Source organism: Corvus kubaryi, unplaced genomic scaffold (assembly GCF_017639235.1).
Source record: "Corvus kubaryi isolate FWS band 111438036 unplaced genomic scaffold, C.kubaryi_AGA036_p1.0 37264, whole genome shotgun sequence".
NCBI classification, from domain to species: domain Eukaryota; kingdom Metazoa; phylum Chordata; class Aves; order Passeriformes; family Corvidae; genus Corvus; species Corvus kubaryi.
The window spans coordinates 2,881,712-2,900,489 of NW_024581079.1; the positions used below are offsets into that span (position 1 = coordinate 2,881,712).

General features: G+C 50.6%; 2 long non-coding RNA genes across 4 annotated transcripts in view; both read right to left on the reverse strand.

Moving 5' to 3' along the window:
- Positions 1-8,728: 8,728 nt before the first annotated feature.
- LOC121662957 lies at positions 8,729-12,017 on the reverse strand. Its single transcript, XR_006015491.1, has 2 exons — positions 11,697-12,017; positions 8,729-9,655 (listed from the first exon to the last, which is right to left on the reverse strand). It is a non-coding gene; the product is annotated as an uncharacterized LOC121662957 (long non-coding RNA).
- Positions 12,018-13,023: 1,006 nt separating this feature from the next.
- Positions 13,024-18,778, reverse strand: part of LOC121662956 — a 19,596-nt gene continuing 13,841 nt past the window's right edge. For 2 of the 3 annotated variants that reach the window (XR_006015488.1, XR_006015489.1), the window contains one exon: positions 13,024-14,165. This is a non-coding gene — a long non-coding RNA (uncharacterized LOC121662956). The remainder of the gene's footprint in view (positions 14,166-18,778) is intronic. The other variant, XR_006015490.1, reaches the window with a different exon arrangement.

The following is an 18,778-nucleotide window of genomic DNA, read 5'->3' on the forward strand; positions in this document are numbered from 1 at the left end:
AGCCACCAATGACTGCAGGAATTCTTTCCATAACCCAAGTGGGACAACTTTCCTTCAGCCCCGAACGGCACAGAGAGTTGAGACTGGCTTGTGCCTTTTCCAGTTCCTTGGGAACACGAGCTTGGGCTTCTTCACTTCTGGAACAAGCTGAGGAAGATCCACAGCAATCCAAGAGGACAAGAGATGCTCTCTGCAAAGCACCTTTACCGCTTGAAGGCAGTGGATGTGGCAGGGAGCCACCAGGATTTCCTGCAGTTGTGGGGGCTTCAGGAAATTTGAAAACTGAGGAGAATCAGGCTGGAAAGACAACTCCATTTTAAAGACAGTAAATTGGGGAGAGCTCAGAGAAAGCCCCATGGAAGATGAAAGGGCAGCAGGTATTGATTTATGCAGGAAGATCAAAAGAGCTATATTTGTATGTAGTAGTTTAGCTAAGTGATGACTAAGTGTTTAACGGGAAGGGTCTGAAGGACACGGACCCAGAAAGGGCCTGTGCAGGGAAGGAGCTGAACAGGAGCAGTAGGTTGGGAGAAAAGGATGGGGAAAGAGGCAGATCCCAGCTGCCTGCAGATGTTTTCTGGCAGGAGGATGTGAGCAGCCTGCCACCACCCAGCCCCAAGACACACATGGCAAACCAGCATCCCAAAGCTTTCCAACCCCATCCTGCGCTGCATCCCAAAGCTTTCCAACCCTATCCTGCACTGCTTCCCAAAGCTTTCCAACCCCATCTTGCATAGCATCCCAAAGCTTTCCAACCCCATCCTGCACTTTGCTCACTGCAGCTCCACCTCCAATCAGCTCATGCCAGGCCGCAGCATCCAGGAGCACAGGGAAGGTCCTCAAGGGACCTTCACTGGGTGCCCTCACAGCCCACAGTGGGTGACACCAAAGTGACTGAACCTCAGAGTGCTGGGAGCCCTGTGATTGCCCTAACTCACACAGTACCCCAGAACAGAAACAACCCCACATCTCAAATCCACTTCTGAGGGCCCTGCTGTCCTGTTCCATCCACTCCAAGGCCTGAGAACTCATCCCCAGCCTTTGAATTTACTTAAATGTGACTGGAGCTATGGCTTCTTTCCTGGAAGCAGTGTTTGAGAAGATTAACCTGAGTATGGCACAGGAGCTAATCCTTCTGCAGGCTCTGATTGCAGGGGATCTGCTCCATTCTGCCCCCTCACACTGCTCCACCCCTGCTGGGTTACTCAGGATTTACAGGCAGAGGGATGGGACCACAGCCAGAGCAGCAAAAAGCTCTTCTGTTCCTCGAGCTAAGTCAGGGCCAGGTGGGAAAAAGCCAGTTAAAGTGACAGTAATGAGTGACTTACCTCAGCCTCCCTCAGCAGGCCCAGCTTGGCCATCTCTTCCTTGTGCTTCCAAGAGCAGAGCCAGGAGCATTTCAGAGGCTGACACTTTGGAAATCCTCCACAGAGAAGCATCCTGAGTGCACAGGACAGGCAAGAAACATACAGTAACCATCCTGGGTTGTGCAGGGCTGCACAGGGGAGAGGATCTGGGGGCCATGAGCTTCATTAAACAGCTGAATTTTTAAGTTACCTCATGGTCTGGAATCTGCTTGCTCTGCTAAAAGCTGAGCTGCCCACCTGAGCAATGCCAATCCAGCCCTCTAGAGAAGAGATGGAGAAGGTAAGGGGAAGACAAGCAGGACAGAGAGAATCTGATAAGAGAGCTGATTGAATCACTCTGTCATTACCTGGGACACTCTGAAAACTTTATGGCCTCACTTCACAGCCTGAAAATACCCACTAAAAAGCTTTTGCTCCAGGATCTGGAGAGGCATCCCGGCAGTTTAGATCAATTCCAGTGCTCTGCTCTCTGTCCACATCATTGAGCGTTTTATCCACCATTTGCTGCAGTGATTCCCTTTGCTGGGAATGTTTATAGACAGCAGAAAGGGAGGTCACGAGCAAGCAACAGTGAGAACAGGGCAGGTCACGGTGTGGGTTAAACGAGCCCATGTACAAGGGGCAGGATGCATGGCCCCTTATAGAGCCACTAAATACATTTTTCTCACCTTTTCCTATCAAGTGTCAACAAGATCTACCCCAGTCAAGGGCCCCTTGATCCGTGTGGCCGAGCAGGGATTCGGGAGGATAAACATCCACACGTGGTTGGACAGGGTGACAACACACGGGCTGTTTGCTCAGCCAGGCACGGGCACTTGACCACAAGCTGCTCACCCCCTCTTCACTGCTGAGGTACCTCACTGTGGAAAAATGTAGTCTGATGCAAGGCAGTGCAAGATAACACCTCTGGGAATCAGGAATGCAAATGACAGCAACTGCCAATGTGAGAGATTACCTCAGAAGGCACTGATCGCAGCAGGACTAAAGATGCTGTCCCTGGAGTAAGTGAACATTCATCTGAGCAGGGACAGGAACCAGGCTTTCACTGGACATTTGCATTTTCTTCTTCTCTTACCCTCCATTTTCCCCTGTTTCACCCACATTTGCATGACTTTATATGAAAAAACCAACCCCCTCCGGCATTTTAGAGGCTGTGAGGGCCCTCGTGCAGAGCATGGCAGTTCTGGGTTTTTAGAGCTTTTCCAGGAGACGTGGGGTGTCCACACAGGGAGGGGAGGCCTTGTAGAGCATTTAAAAGGATTCCATACACACAGCTGAGAGCTGGAAAAATTCTGAACTCAGCTCAGCTTCCTCCGTTTCCCAAAGAGTTGCTTAAAAAATCCCAAGATGTCGAGGCATCAACAAGGAAATATCCTGGCTTGCAGGGGACTTCCCAGGATTTTGACACCAACATGATGAGATTCAATACCTGGAAGCTCAGGTCAGATAAATCCCAAAATATAGTGCAATTTCCCAGCAGGGAGGGACACTGCACACTGGAGGACCTCACGAGGGTGTGGATCCTCCTCCTCAGACACTGCTGCAGTAGATAACTCCTTTACAGCCAGGCTTTAATCCAGCTCCTGGGAGAGGGGCAGAGGGAGCAGGGCTGGATGGCTCAGGGCATCCCTCCGTGCCCTGCTCTCTTCCTTGTCCCCTCAGCCATGACAAGAACAGGAAATTCTGGGTAATCTGCTGCTCAGCCTTGCACTCCTCATGAAGCTACAGTCCAATCTCACTCCCCAAGACCTAAGGAAGGAATTCATTGATTTATTTTCCTCCCCCAGGCTCATTTGGCCCGGCAGATGTTGCTTGCTTGTTCTTCATGTTATCTCCTCACCTTCCTCTGAATGGTCAGAGATGGGCTTGGCTGGAGCCAGCACAGCCAGGGTTTGTGGGCGTGCCAGGAGTGGGGGTCACCTGGTTCTGTGCCCTTTGGGATCAGTTGGTGCCACCTCAGCCAGTCACAGAGTTTCTGTGGCATTTAGTGACTATGGTGGGTACCACATGCAGAGTTCATAACCTGCACAGCATGTCCTTTAGTCTGCCAAGTGATCCCACTCCTCAGAACCTTCCAGGCCTGCCCAAATAAACATATGTAAGAGTTGAAATTCAATCTCTCCCCTGCCCTGTCCCCTGGAAAACTCTTTGATGACTAAGCCCATTAGGGGAGGAGCAAATCTCCTGGAAATGTCACAGCTGATCTCTGCTGACCTTATCAAAGTGCAGGATCAATATGCTGACCTGTTCAGAGCAGGAAACCTTAAGCAAAAGCCAAAGAGAAGCAATTAAAGCAGAATTTCAAGAATGGGAGTTGGTGGGGGGGATGGAAATACCCCCTATTCTGGCTCTGGAGAGTGAAAAACAAATGAGCCAAAAGGAACCGTGATGCTGAGAATTATCATCTACATAATTAGTATTTGATAAAGCAGGAAATAAAACATAACATCCATTCATCATGCTGACAGCTGCAGGACCACGGTGCCAGGCTCTCGGGAGATGGGGGCTGTGGCTTCAGCAGTGCAGGTACCAATCCTCACCTCCAGCTCAGGGAGTCCAACGTGCCCTGGGGCATGCCAGGGACTGGCTTGGAAGGTGCCAGGCGTGACCCTGTGCTCTGGGCTGCCTGGATTTGAAGGGTGGAGAACCATCAGTGTTGGTGACAGCTACGGAGCTTCCAGCGAATCTGGGGCCTCAGGCACACAGGGACCTTCAGGCAGCCTGGGAAGATACACTGACTTTCCTGACACCTGGAACTCGACCTCTACCCCTCATGGCTGCAGCAGACCCTGCCCTGGCTTTGAACTGGGCAAACTATCACCATTTTGAACAGCTCATCCCACCCTGGAAGGTGGCAAAGCCATTTCAAACAGCCTGGGGCCAGCCTGCCTTGCAGGACAAGTATGGACAGGGGCAAGGAACGGGCCTGGGTACCCAAAAAGATGCAGCCAAAGGATTTTTGGTCCAACACAACCCATCTCAGCTCCTACAGACCATAAAGCAGCACCTCCCCTCTGTGGGTCCTCTGATTTTCCATAAGATGCGAGAGTATTGTCTGATAAACTCGTTATTAACCTTCCCACAGTGAAGAGGCTCCAGAGTGCAAAGAGGAGCTGTGGTTCCCACAGAGGACAATTTAAAGGAGCAGGTGACAGAAAGAACACTAAACAAAATCAAAGAGAGGGAGATTAAAAGGTAAATCACTTGTAGGACATCTAGAGCAGCTCACTCTACAGGGCTTTGCCCAAAGGAGAGATATTTTCCTTTCTCTTTATAGCAATTTTTAAGATTTACCTTTCCTCACAAGGGTGAACGTGAGGCATTTAAAGGCAGCTTGGGGACAAAACAGGCAGAAGCCAACTTTGCTGACACAAAGAGCCAAGTGGCAGCACCACACACCCCTCCTGCTGTGCCGAGCTCCCGACTGCCCACTCGGGGCAGATCCCCATCCACCTGCTGAGGCAGAGCATCTCACTGGGAAAACACTAAAAAATTCCCTTGAGTACTGCCAGTGCCCCAATTCCCATGTGAATCATCTCAGGCTGCTGGGAGGAGCGGGAAGAACTCTGGTCCCAGCCCTTCCTCCTTCCCTCCCTTTTCATTTGCCATCCCCTCTAATCTCATCAGCTTCTTTTGCCGGCTGGTTCTTCATCATCTCACCTCATTAACCTGCAACGAGGCAGAATCTCAGCTCTCCAGCTGACCACCTTTTCCCAGCACAGACAGAGCCCTGTGTACAACGTCTCCCTCCGGGAGGGGTTTCAAAACAGAGCAATCAAAGCAAGTCTCTGCTGTCCCGGGGAATTCTCTGTGCACTGGGAGCCTCATCAAACCAGGGGAAAGAAAGCAACAGCAAAATTTAACAGTGCCATCCCTAGCAGCCACAGATGGCTGCAGTTCCTAAATAAGCATTACATTAGTGTGAAGGAGAGGGGGGAAAAAATTAAAGGAAGAAAGGAAAATATAACAGCTGTATCTTAAGCCTGGAGGCTGATGCTAAATCTACGTTTGTAGATGCTTTCAGCACTGGCAATAAAAGTCAAGTTGCTTCCCCGTTAAAGGGGCACTGCTGAGTGTTTTATGCAGCATCCTCGACCTGCTGCTCATTTGGTAGGAACATCCTCCAGCTGTCCAGTAGGACGGGGACCTGGGAAAACAGGAGGAGAGGTGTCCACAGAGGAAAGAAATGGGGGAAAGCATTAATATTTAATGGAGTGTTTTACACGGCTTTGAATGGAGTGTTCTGCTAAAAAAAACACCAACAAAAACCAAACAAATACAAAAATCAATAGTGCACAATGGCTTTCAGTGCACTGACAGAAGCATCATTCGCCCTCTCGTCACTGCTGTCACACTAAAACCACAGCTCCAACAATTTCCCCAGCCTGGAATTCTGCTGGGTGGGCAAAACAGAGGAATAAGAATTGGGGGCCTTGACTTGAAATCTTGACCCCTCCAAAGCAGAGGAAATCTCACTCTGGAAGCAGGAGCTCAGGTGGGGCTCATGGAATGAATCAGAGAATCACAGAATGAATCAGAGAATCATGGAATGGTTTGTGTGGGAAGGGACCTTCAAGCTCATCTAGTCCCACCCCTTGCCATGGGCAGGGACACCTTCCACTGGCTTCCAGGCTGCTCCAAGCCCTGTCCAACGTGGCCTTGGACACTGCCAGGGATCCAGGGGCAGCCACAGCTTCTCTGGGCACCCCGTGCCAGGGCCTGCCCACCCTCACAGGGAAGGATTCCTTCTGTATATCTAAGATAAATTTCCCCTCTTCCAGTTTGAAGCCATTCCCTGTGTCCTGTCCCTCCAGGCCTTGTCCCCAGTCCCTCTCCAGCTCTCCTGGAGCCCCTTTAGGCACTGGAAGGGGCTCTGAGGTCTCCCTGGAGCCTTCTCTTCTCCTGGTGAACACTCCCAGCTCTCCCAGCCTGGCTCCAGAGCAGAGGGGCTACAGCCCCTGGAGCATCTCTGTGACCTTCTCAGGACTCACTCCAGCAGCTCCAGGTCCTTCTGATGCTTTGGCTTCCAGGGCTGGGGCAGCTCTGCAGGTGGGGTCTCACCTGAGTGGGGCAGAGGGGCAGAATCCCAACCCCTTTCCTGCTGCCCATGCTGGGGATCAGCCCAGGGCTCGGGAGGTTCTGGGTCCCAGTGAGCACAGTGGGGTCACGCTGAGCTCCTCATCCCCCACCCCCACACGTCCTTCTGCTCAGGGCTCTTCAGGGAAAGCTCTTCAGGAAAATCCCAGTTGAGGGGATGCTGGAGATTTTTCCCCATGATCTGGGAAGGAAGCCATGCGTTTGCTGCCAGCAAAGAGCACAGCTGACACAAATTTTGGAGGAGCAGTACACAGTGACATGACTGGGCCTCCAGCACTGTGCAAGAGCAGCACCATGGTCCTGAGTCACCTTCACACTCATGACTGTGCCCTACCCGCAGCCAGCTCAGCCCAGCACTGAGAGGAGCATTCTCCTGAGGCAGAATCCCTCCGTGGAGGGGTAGGAATGCCGAGGATCAGCTGTGGGAGCAGCCCAGGTAGCTGCCAGAGATGCACCGTCATGGACAGGGACACCCCAACGCACTCCCGATCCCAATCTCCCAGCTCTCTGACACACACGTGTGCATGCCATCAGGGATGAGGTCCTTGCAATCTCACACATCCCTTTTCCTCTCCTTTGCTTCTCAGGGGTTTCGTTTCTCTCACGTTCCCATCAGTCTGTGACAAAATGCAAAATTACCCCCACCGTGTCCGAGCTGTGGAACCTTCTGCCTCCTCCTGACCTGTTCAGCGTTTTTACCACATCCATTTATTTTTATTACATTTCATCAGAACAGTGATGTCCTCTAAGCTGCTTGGGTTCTTCAGCAACCCATGGCTACTCCCTCCCTCACACACATTGCAGATTCTTCCTGTTTTGCTGTCATGTTCCCTCTCCATCCCTGAATTAGCTACGCCAATTAATTACCAGCCCCTGGGACTGCTCTTAGAGCACAGGCCCTGAGGCTGAGGAGCGAAAGGGATGTTATTACACAAGTGAGCAAGGTTTGGCTGCTCTTACCTGAGCTCCCTCGGGATGTTCCATCAGAATGTTGATTTCCTGCAAAAGGAACAACTCACCTGGGCACGTCAATGACAACATGTTCTTGTTTCTAAACAAAAAATTACCCGAGTGTTTTGACAACATCAAAACATCATGTTTCATTATTTTGAGGGCATGGAATACTTTGATATTAATTCTAAAACATCTTTTCACTTAGAAGTTTCTCTTATAAGCCAACTGCTTTAAATGCCAAAATCAACTCAAAATGTGTAAACAATTTTTAATGGTTTCACAGGGACATCTCAGGACAAAGAATATGTTTAAATTAAACTCCATAATTTTTCCCTGTAATGGGAAATGCAGTTCTTGCTCACATCTAGACAGCAGCACAACATCTTGGTGGACTCTGATGTAACTGGAAGAGCCCACCCAGTAGAGATGGGCAGTGGGGCTAACAAGGAATGCTGGAGGGCATGGAAAAATCCAGGCTGAGCCAGGAGAGGAAAGAGGCAGAAGGATGAGCTGGGAACAACGCTGCAGGCCAGGGAAACGTGAATTTGTGATGCCAGGTGAGGTATTTGCCCCTGGGCCAGCTTTCAGGGAGTTTGTGATGGGAATGGAGAAGCTGCCAAAGGAGGACATTTCAGAGCACTCATTTCAAGGACAATCCACAGAATCCTTTCAAATCCTATCAATTAGTGAAAAACCCACCCTGGAATTTCCTTCCCTCTGAAGCAGACTCCCTGCTGTGCCAGTGCAGAGCTGCATCCTGGCGGCATCAAGAAGAGCTCTGGAAGCATCATCTCCATCATCCCGAGCTGCTCCGAGCCCAGATCACCAGAGAAAGCAGATCAGTGCTGGGTGTCTGGCTGGGAGAAAAGCTGGAGCCATGCTCTGAAGCACATTAATTGCTTATTAATTACCCCATTCATCACAGTGACACCCTTGTCTGCATTCCCAGTGGCACCCTTGCCGTTGGCTGGGACTGTCACATTGCTCTGGGTAAGCTGAGGAACTTCTGCTGCCTCACCTCAGACCCTCCTGCATCCCAAAGGGTGGAAAATAAACCCAAAACCCCCACGCCTTCACGAGAATCCCAATGACAACATGGCAGGTTGGAAACTTGTCCCTCAATGGGAAATGCAGAAGAGAGAGGACTTCCAGGACGAGGATGCTCCCAAGCCATCCAAGTTTGGGATTCATGGTGCAATTTGAAAAGTGTCATCTTAGGGAGCCCATCCAGGGCTTTGCTGCAGCTTCCCACAGGCAACTGCAAGTTCCCATTAAATCACAGAGAGCTGTAAACCAATCACCAGGGAAAATTTCTGTTCCATCACCGGTGCTTTTTCTTTATTTCATTATTTATAGCACTCTCTGATTTCCAGCAACTTTTTTATTATAAAAAAAAAATTATTTTCTTTGTCTGAAAATTGGTATAAAAAGAAATCCATCTCTCAGCCATCATTTCTCTTAATGATGTTTACATCAGCAGATGGGGGGGAAAAATCACTTTTTAAACAGAATTTATTACCCGCTGACCCAAAGCTTTCCCATACATCACTGTGCTTTCACAAAGTTAGTTTCCACAGCAACATGATGTAACTCTCCAGTGTGTCTGGGAGCTGCTGACGTTAACTCTTCCATTCCTATCCATATTTCTTTGTGATGGGATACCTTGGCCACATGGACACCTCAAATCTGGATCACAGAGTCAGTCTCCTGAGTTGGAAGGGACCCACAAGCGTTATCCAGCCCTCAGCTCCTGGCCCTGCACAGATACCCCAACAATCCCATCCTGTCCCTGAGAGCGTTGTCCAAATGCTCCTGGAGCCTGGCTCAGGAAGAACTCTGGCTCTGGGAAAGCTCAGGCTCAGGAGTGTTCTGCAGATAGGGACATCTTTAAGCTGTCTCATTTAATGAGGCATCAAAGTAACAGCTTCAAGCAAGAGGGAAAGGCTGCGGGCGTCCTGGGGAAAGGCACCAGCTGGGCAGGAGTGGCACAGAAGGAAGGAGATGGGTGTCTGGAGACGCTCACCACAAAGTCATGGAAAGGCTTGGGTTGGAAAGGTCCTTAAAGATCATCCAATTCCCAAAGGCAGGAACACCTGCCACCAGACCAGGTTGCTCCAAGCTGGCCTTTTCACCAGAAAGCAAGTTTATCACCAGGCACAGCAGGAACGCCTAAACCCTGTGAGAGATCTTCCTCCAGGCCCATCTTCTCCAGCACCAAGGCCGGATGCTGAGAGAATCTGGGAACAAAATATAATACAGGGTTCTTCAGAAAAAGGCTTGGTGAAGGTGGACAAACAGACACTTAAGCCTTCAAAACAGTGGTGAATTCCTCTGGGGTGAGCACCTTGTGCTGTGGTTCATCTCCTCGCTGAAACTTGGGGTAGGAGCGCCCAGAGAGCGGGCCTTGCCTGCCTCTGAGGGACCACACGTGCATGAACAGCTCCAGAGCGCTCTCCAGCAGCAGAATGAGTGCAGAGCAAGCAGCACCAGCATCCCGAGGAGGGGAAGGGCTCAGCACAGCACCAGGAAACTCCCCAAGGATCTGGCCCCAGGCCTTGGCCCCACAGCTGCAGCCCAGAGTCAGGCCCCAGGTGGATTTAGCATCGAATCTGGCCTCTCAGCAATCAAGGTTCAGCCCCAATAGAGACAGTTGCACCTATCACTGCATTTATTGATTGCCGGGATGTTGATAAACAATTGATTTTTTTCTGCAAATGCCACCTGGAAGGAGTTTTATGCCTCTCTCTGCCGGGAGCGAGCGATAGCAGGAGCCTAACAAACACACAACACAAACTATCTCCTGCTGGGGCAGATAATTCCTGCTGGCAAACAGCTGAGTAATAGCTGGAAGCTGCTTCTACTGGGATTTGGGAGTCTACCATGGTGGGAGATGGGAAAGGCATTTACTCAGTGCTTTGGCTCGGATATCAGAGTGTCACGCTGGCACCTTATCGAAGGAATCCAACATCTCCAGCCCCATGGCTTGAGCCAGTTACACAGCAATAAGTGATCCACCTGAGGAGAGATGGCAATCAGCTCTCAGCACAGGCCTGCCGGAGCTCAGAGGCCAAAGAGAAAAAGGCTGTGGGACCGTGGGAGGTGTGTGACAACCCCCAGAGACAAGTTGTGCCGAGGGGAAAGAAGCCCCACGTGAGCCTTGTCAGGAGAATGTCACACGGAGAGCTCCGGAGTCAAAAAACAACCAGGCATTTCAAGGGGACAAGAGAAATCCAAGTTCCGTGGGTCTGTGGCTCCCTGAGGGTTGGGGCCATATAGCAGATTAGAAACCAGAAATCTGGGAGCAAAATGTTATCCAGGCATTGGGGTCCTTCAGGAAAAGAGGAGCATGTAATGAACTTCCCCCGAACTTGGGAAAACTTTAAGTGGCATTCACAAGAGACAGCAAAGCAAAAGGGCACGCTGGAAACCAGGCCCTGGCAGCTCTGATCTCCCCAGACAGCCTTGGATGCTGCAGAGTTCTGCTGTGAGAGTCCTCCATGGAATTCCAAGTGTACTGTGGATCTGGACTTCTCTCTGGACATCAGCCCTGTGTGTGCTGCACAAAGACCACTGACATAGCACTGCCAGGGTCTACAGAGGCAGAACTCCCTCCCAAACCTCCTTCTGCTCTCCCTTCAGCACTTCTAAAAAGCCACACAATGGCCAGAAAACATCTCCAACATGCACAGTATGGAAGGTGCTTCAAAATCTGTTCTCCACAGCCTGGAAGGATGCAGGGAATCCCTGTGCTAAACCACTTCTCACCTTTCCCAAAGCACAGAGCTTCCCAAACCCCACAGCTTCCTCAGTAGCACCAGAAAAAAAGGGCAGTCCTTGTCCTCGTCTACCTGACTAAAAGGATTTGTGGAATTTAAAGGTGTTTTCTGAAATGAGTCTCCACCCATAACTGCACTTTGGCTGGTGTGTCAGCTGTGTGCTCATCCCCACAATAATTCATCAGCAAACACCAACAGCTTTGGGAAAGCTGACTCAGGAGACTGAGACCTTATTTAGCCAAAAACACTTGCTCTGATTGATTTTTTTCCTGAAAACAATTTAAGCTTCCTTTTCTGCATTCTGTGTGGCAGCTCTCACACAAGTTCAAGTCTCCAGCAAAGCCGCTCTGTGATAAGAGGCATCAGTTCTGCCAAAAATTATCCGAGCCCCATTTGCAGTGATATGAGCATACATTGATGGGGCTGCCATCATTATCAGAGATCAGACACAGGATTAGGATCATTATCAAATCAGCCTACCCGTGCCATTTCCTCCACTTACCTTACAATCCTCAAGTCTACCAGAGGAGGTTGACCTTTATATCAAAAAATGTCGAGCAGCCTATTTATTGGAAAGCTCCAAATTAGATGACCAAGAAGGAGAAAGCTTTTCCAGCAGCGGCTCCCACCCCCATCAGCAGGATCGGGGAGCTCCAAAGTGCCAGGAACTGGCGGTAGGCTCGTCAGGATAGTCTGTTTGATTGAAGGAGATGTGCTGATCGATCAGGCAGCCACCCAGGGGGTGTTGTCCAATTCCTGCCCAGGACTGGGAGCTCCATCCATCCATCCATCCATCCATCCATCCATCCACCCATCCATCCATCCATCCAGCCATCCACCCATCCATCCATCCCTCCATCCATCCATCCATCCATCCACCCATCCATCCACCCATCCATCCCTCCCTCCATCCCTCCATCCATCCACCACCGGAGCTGGCTGTGCCAGGCGGGAGCGGTGCATGCAGCGGGGCTTTAAAATCCCGGCCTTTCCAACAACCCTGGCCCATGGAATGAGGGGAGCCTGGGATTGAGCTGGCAATGGGAAGCCTCAGCAGCACCACACCCTGTGGAGGACTGGGGCACGGGGCTGGGAAATGGGCCACAGTCCTTGGAAATGGGCCACAGTCCTTCTCCTGCTCAGGGATCTTGTGAGAGGAATTGCAATGGGTGCAGGACTCCAGAGCGGGATGCGGATGTGTGTCCCACATCAAGGACAATCCTTTCCCAAAGCTTCCCATACCCATTGTGTGGGTCAAGCTAAAGCTCAGCTCCAGGTCCAGCACTAACGTGAGACAGTGCAAATGGCTCTGTTGGAAAGAGAAAACCAGGATACACAACCCGTGGCCGTGACTGGAGCTCTGGTGGGTGAGCAGTAGGAACAGCCCCACGCACACTTCCAAGGCTTTGGGATGACAGCACCCAGCCACCACAGCATCTGGGCAGGATTTCCCCCTGATCACCTGTCCATCCTCAGACTCAACATCCCATTTCCAGCGATCCTGAGGTCTCACACCTTACCCACACTGTTGCAGAGCTGGGGCCACTCAAGACCTTGCCACCCACACTCTGCATCCTCCCGGGCTGCTCCTGCTCCTTCCCAGCCTTTCCACCCAGTATTTCTGCTGGAGGGATCAGCCATTGAACTCAGCCCCAAAGTCCCCCTGGAGTCCAGAGGAACATAAACCAAACCCAGCTGCTCTCTGCTGTCACAGCCTAAGTGCATTAATGTCTTTTTATCTCCGTGGGGGCACCGTGGCCGCCCCCTGTTTCCATGCGATTGGTGTTAATAAAATCTCTCTCTGCCGAAGTGATGAGGGAAGGATCCACTTCACTTGGCAGTTTTTATCTGCATTGAAATTGGAGTGCAAGCCTTGTGTTCCATAAACCCCTCCGTTGATAGCTCTCATCTGCGACCCTCCTCCGAGACCGGCTTCGGGCTGATTATTCCTGAAGAAAACGTCTCTATAAGGCAGCCCTCAGCTCTGGCTTGCTATCAGCAAGTCAGCTCTGAAACACTTCTTTCAGCCAGCCTGGGTAATTTTCACTGCAAAATTAAAAGGAAAAATTGTCCAGAGACAAAGCATTACACAGAGCACATGGGAAATAAGATCCGGAATAGATCTGGAGTCGTGGCCAAAAAGCGGTTAGTTTGGATTGAGGAGGGAGCCCTTGGAGCTGTGAGGCAGCAGCTGAAGGGAGACCTGAGCAAATTAAAGCAGCTGTTACAGCCTCCTTTCCTCCTCAGCACACGTGGATGAGGGAGGACAGGAGCTCTGAGCTGTAGCTGAGCCCAGGTGTCCAAGCTCTGTGGGAAGAAGAAATTCTAAGGAAATAGGTGGGAAAGAAGAGGAGAACCAGCTGAGCAAAGAGCACACCTGAGTGGAAAGCCAGCAAGGCTTTGTGCCTGCCTCCAGCAGTGGGAGGTGGGAGGAACAACTCCGGGCTTAAAGGTCCTGAGGTGTGCAGAAAGCTGACAGCGTGGAAGGCAGGAACAGCGATGCTGAGGAGAGCCAGGCAGCAGCATCTGCTCAGGATGCCGTGGAGATCGGGCTGCATCCCCTGCCACCCCAACAGATCAAACACGTGTGTGTGTGTCTGTTGGGGTGCTGGGGGTATTGCTGTACCCCATGTGCCACCTTCGTTAAGCCTGGATGGCGAAGCAAAGCCCTTAAGCCACTTGGAAGCTGACCTGCATGTATTTCACCAGAGCCTTGAGGGTCTAAAGACCAAGGAAAGACACACTCCCATGGGCTTCTCCCATCTCTCCAACATCTGCCTTTTCCTACCTACAGAAAAGATTCACCCTGCTCAGATTTTTCTCCATGCTCTTGAAGTCCCAGATTCATCTGGTGCGTCTTTGGTTTCACACAGCGCCTTCGTCGTAAATCACTCATTCAGTTCTAGATTGATATTAACCATTTTGCCAGAAGCTCCTTATCTGCACAAGCTGCCGCTGAGCCCAACTGGATCTCTCCACACCAAATGGAGAGAAATTATGAATGTGCTTCATCAGTCAAGGCAGGGAAAGTGATAGCAGTGAGGAGAGACAGTAAATAAGGAAAGCATCCACCGAGTATTTCCAAAGTAAATCAAGTTACGGGAACAATTATAGGAAATAGAGATTTTGTCTGCAATTACAGTCCTGTTGCTTCTCCCATCCACACAGACAGTTATGCAGCATCAAAATGAAGAACTGACTTGCATTTTTAAAGTTTCAGGTTATTTTTTTTTTCCCAGCTGGGAGAACAGGTTTGAATCTCCCTCCCTCCTAGCCCCATTTAGCCAGCTCTACTGAATTCAGCTGTAACTTGAATATTCGATTCAAAATCAGGGCAGAGCTGAGGGTACTGATGAAACCCAGCCAAGATCCCCCCAGCCCACAGGTTCAGCAAAGCTTTTTGCAGCAGGTTTTGGCCAGGAAGAAAATGAATGCAGCCCTAAAGCCCTCTGTGCTCAGCAAAGCCCAGCTGGAGGAATTCATTAACCATTTTCCTGGGGCCCTTTTCCTAAGTCCAGGTTGTAGCAGGTGAACCCCGCCCTGCCCAGTCTGTGTTCAAGCAGTGATAATAATGATTTCTTGATATTGAAAAAGGATAAAACCTTAACTGGCCCTATCTAATTGGTCATGGAAGACAAACAATTATAGACTGGGATATGGAAGGCGGCGATTCATGGAAGTTTTACAACTAATCTAATTAATAATCTTCAATTAATTTACTGCTGCCTCTTAAGAGGTGAAAAGGAGAGGTGTGAGTGCTGTGGATGGAGACACAGCCCAGCAGCTCTGCCAGCCACAGGGTGACAGCTCGACCTTGCGAGTGTCACCGCTTCCGGGAATTCTGCTTCCAAATCCAACCCCTGCTGTGAGCATGGGGGGAAGGAGCAGCCCCCCTCGGAGATAAGAAGTGACAATAAGTGCCAGAGAGTCCTGATGTGCTGGGACACGTGGAGACAGAAGCCAGGACAGAAGGACACGTCTCCCTGCGAGGCGCTGGAGCGGAGCAGCCCAGCAGGGTCTTGCCTTCAGCCAGGACAATGCCCTTGGAATGCTCTCCTGCCTGTTAAAATCTTGTCTGCTTCGAGCTGCCTGCAACCCTTTCCATCCTGGCCAGAGGCAAACCCTGGGCAGAGACACACCAAGTGCAATAAATATCGACTGTGCCCTCGGGGTGGAGTTTGTGCAGAGTTCATTGGACCTTTCCATCCCTGCACATGGATTTTTCCACGTGGCAGATCTGAGACGGAGACTCCTCAGCCAGTCCGGCTTGCAGGAAGGATCTGACTCCCCACAAGACCCCAGTCCTCGCTGTCAGGGCAGGATTTGAAGGAACAGGGATAAGCTGAGTTTCTGTCTCTGCCGCCAGAATGAAAGCAATGACCTGCACAAGGTGGCACTGCCTCGAGAGGATCCCAAGCCCTGCTCTGGGTAGGATCTTCCTCAGCACCACAGCCTGGGCTCCCACCCTCCTCTCTCCTACCTGGCTGCATCCTCCAGTCTCCTGTGCCTTGGTCAAAGTGCCAGGGGGACAACACAGGATCTCACATCACTGCCTCATTATCCTAATCATTCTAATCACCTCATTAGGCACCTCATCGCTACTCCAGCTCGAGGACAGGGGTGAGGTTGCCTTTCCCACCATCAAGCTCATCTTGAGAGCAGGAGAGGGACAATCCTTCTGGATATGCAGAGAGCCTCTAGAAGGCAGAAAGAGAAGCCAAAAGTGGCTGGAAATCAGGGATATTGCAGTAAATAATGCAGGATCAGACACGCATGGCAGTGCCGGCCTCCTCCCTCTCAGAGCTTTCCTTCCTGCTAAATGTGTCCAGTTAAAACAGGGACTAAAATTAAAATAGAATTGCTGTCCTGCAAGAGTGGGGAAGAGCTTTTATGTCTTTCTCTCTCAAAAGTCAGACAAAAGGTCAGCAATTCCTAAAATCTGTAAAACACACCGTAAAAAAAATAAAAATAAACCAACAGAGAAAAAATTTGATCCAAGGATTATGGTGCTCCAATCCAAACCAGGGCAAACTTCAGCTCATCTGAAAGTCCCACACAGCAACTGCAGCTTCTAATTTAAAGAGAATATTTTAAACAGCCCAGATTTGCTGCCTTTTTCTTTTCTTTTTTTTTTTTTTTTTTAAATCAAATGAGAAAATTAAAGTTTAAAAATCCTCCCTGGAAAAAAAAAAAAAAAAAGCAGTTTTTCAGTGGAAAGCAGCTGAAATGAAAAATTCTTTTGCAGGTTTTCTCTGCAGAGGAAAAGGCATTTTTCATTGAAATGGATGCAATCTGTTTTCTCTCCTGATGAAAGGGAACAGTGCTTCTGGACAAATCCCTGCAAAGAGGACAGTCCATGCCAGGGCACAGAGCATCTCCAGGCTTCTCCCCCAAACCGGCCCTGGCAGAAACCCTTCAGTGCTGCACTGGCTCCAAACTGCAGCTTTCATTTAAAGCAAAGAATTCCACTCCACTCAAAACAAAGCTCTTCAGTTTGGATTTTTCCCAGTGGTTTTGTTGTGGTTTTGAAAGTGAAGCTAAAATCAACAATTACAGAAATTGCTATGCCTGTGTAGTGAGCACAGCAGTGGAAAATTCCCATCCAGCTCTGGACTCAAACTCAGAGCAGATCCTGCTCGCAGGATTGGATTTGAAGAGCCAAATGGATTTTCCTCTGAGCTACCAGGAAGCACTGCTGAAATATCCCCTCTTGCAATAAACCCACCCTGCTAACTTCCAGCAAAAACCCCACCCTCAAGAGGGATCATGATTTGCCCTCCCAAGCAAGGCAGGGGTGCCCTACCAGCGCAGAGCCTTGTCCCTGGAAGTGCTTAATTCCATATGCTTCAGAGGATAGAGGAGGAAAAAAATAATTAAAAGGCTCTTAATGCATCTGGCCAATTAAATAAAGCTGTAAATGGCAAGGAAATAATTCCTTGCTGACCCCTGCAGCAATCAGCTGCTGACCTGCAGCATGAGAATTGATTAGCGCTATCTTAGCATGGCTTGTATAACTACAAATGTTATTATTGGCCATAAAATCAGCCAGCCCTTTATGCAGCCCATTGCTGGCATTTGGCTCCCTGACCTCCCCAGCCATGAATTTTGCTGGCTGGAAGGAGCTTCCAGCTGGAAGGAGCAGCTGGAAGCCTTTCTGTGCTTCCCTGTGGAGCTGGGGGTGGTTTCCAATGGTGGGCAGCGCCGTCCCAGTTTGCCCCAGCCCAGCCCTCAGTGAATTTGGTGCAGTGAGGGGTTAAGTGCCCAGAATAAGCTCAGCCTTACAGCTCTGAGCTGCTGCTGTCGTTCTTCACCACAGCCCGGCCCAGGCTTCCCTCAGCCCCTCTCACTCCGTTAATAACACGCTGTCAGCACCAGGCTGAGTGAAATCCTCCCCTTTTCCTCAGAGACAGCAAAGCTGGGGTGGGATCTGCCCTCGTCCCCGTCCCCAGGAAAATCCCATTTTCCTGGCGCAAGTGCTCACTCAGCACCTGCCCTGGAGCAGAGCCCCCTGGCCAAAAGCTGCTCCCAAACACCTTCGGAGCTGATCAGTAAGGAACTGCTGGCTCTCTCACAGCTCAGAGACATCTCTCCATCTGTCATTCCTCTTTCCTCTTCCTCCCTCGACCGTTTGTGCTGGGCTGGAGGCACAGGAAACCACACTTGGTCCCCAGGAGCTCAGGGAAGCAAACTGGCAGGCGACATTAGGAACAGGGAGCAACTTCTCTCTGGGCAGAGCTGGAGCTGTGGGACCTGGAGGCCTGATCTAGTGCTGACAGCACTGCTGTGACTGCATGGTACATTCCAAAAATCTGGATAAATCCGATGACTTTGGGACCTAAAAAGTGTGGAGGGCATCTCAGTAGAGATACGAGAGTTGGAGCCCAAAATCTGAAACCTGTGGTGAGTTTTTATCCAGTTCAACCCCTCGAGACTGTCAGGGGGTGGGTATTTCCTGTGTCCCAGACAAACCCTGAAGCCACAGGTGTCTGGAAAGGGGTTGCTCTACAGCAGGACACAGAATGCCATCACCTCAGCCATCACTACAGCCCTGGCAGAAGGAGGAGCAGGGAATGTTAGGAGTGCTACCAAAAAACTGGGGATGCTCTGAGGACGTATTTGCATTCAGACTGTGTTGAGAAGGGAGTCTGAAAGAGGAACAACCAGTCCGGGGCACCAGCAAAGCCCAGCCCGGTGCTAAAAACTTCCCCAAATGATACCAATGGTCAATGTACAGGTTTGATGCCTCTGGGCACCAATGGCAGCGGCCAGACTAAAGCAACCCACCCTGTTTTGGGCACAGCACCAGAGACCGTCTTCAAATGAGGAATCAAAGATGATGCAAAGGGATGGTGAGGCAGAGGCTGGAGGAGTTGGGAATTGCACCCACTTTCCAGCTTTTCCCGGAGGGCTGGAGAAGCTGGGAATTGCACCCGCTTTCCAGCTTTTCCCGGAGGGCTGGAGAAGCTGGGAATTGCACCCGGTTTCCAGCTTTTCCCGGAGGGCTGGAGGAGCTGGGAATTGCACCCGCTTTCCAGCTTTTCCCGGAGGGCTGGAGGAGCTGGGAATTGCACCCGCTTTCCAGCC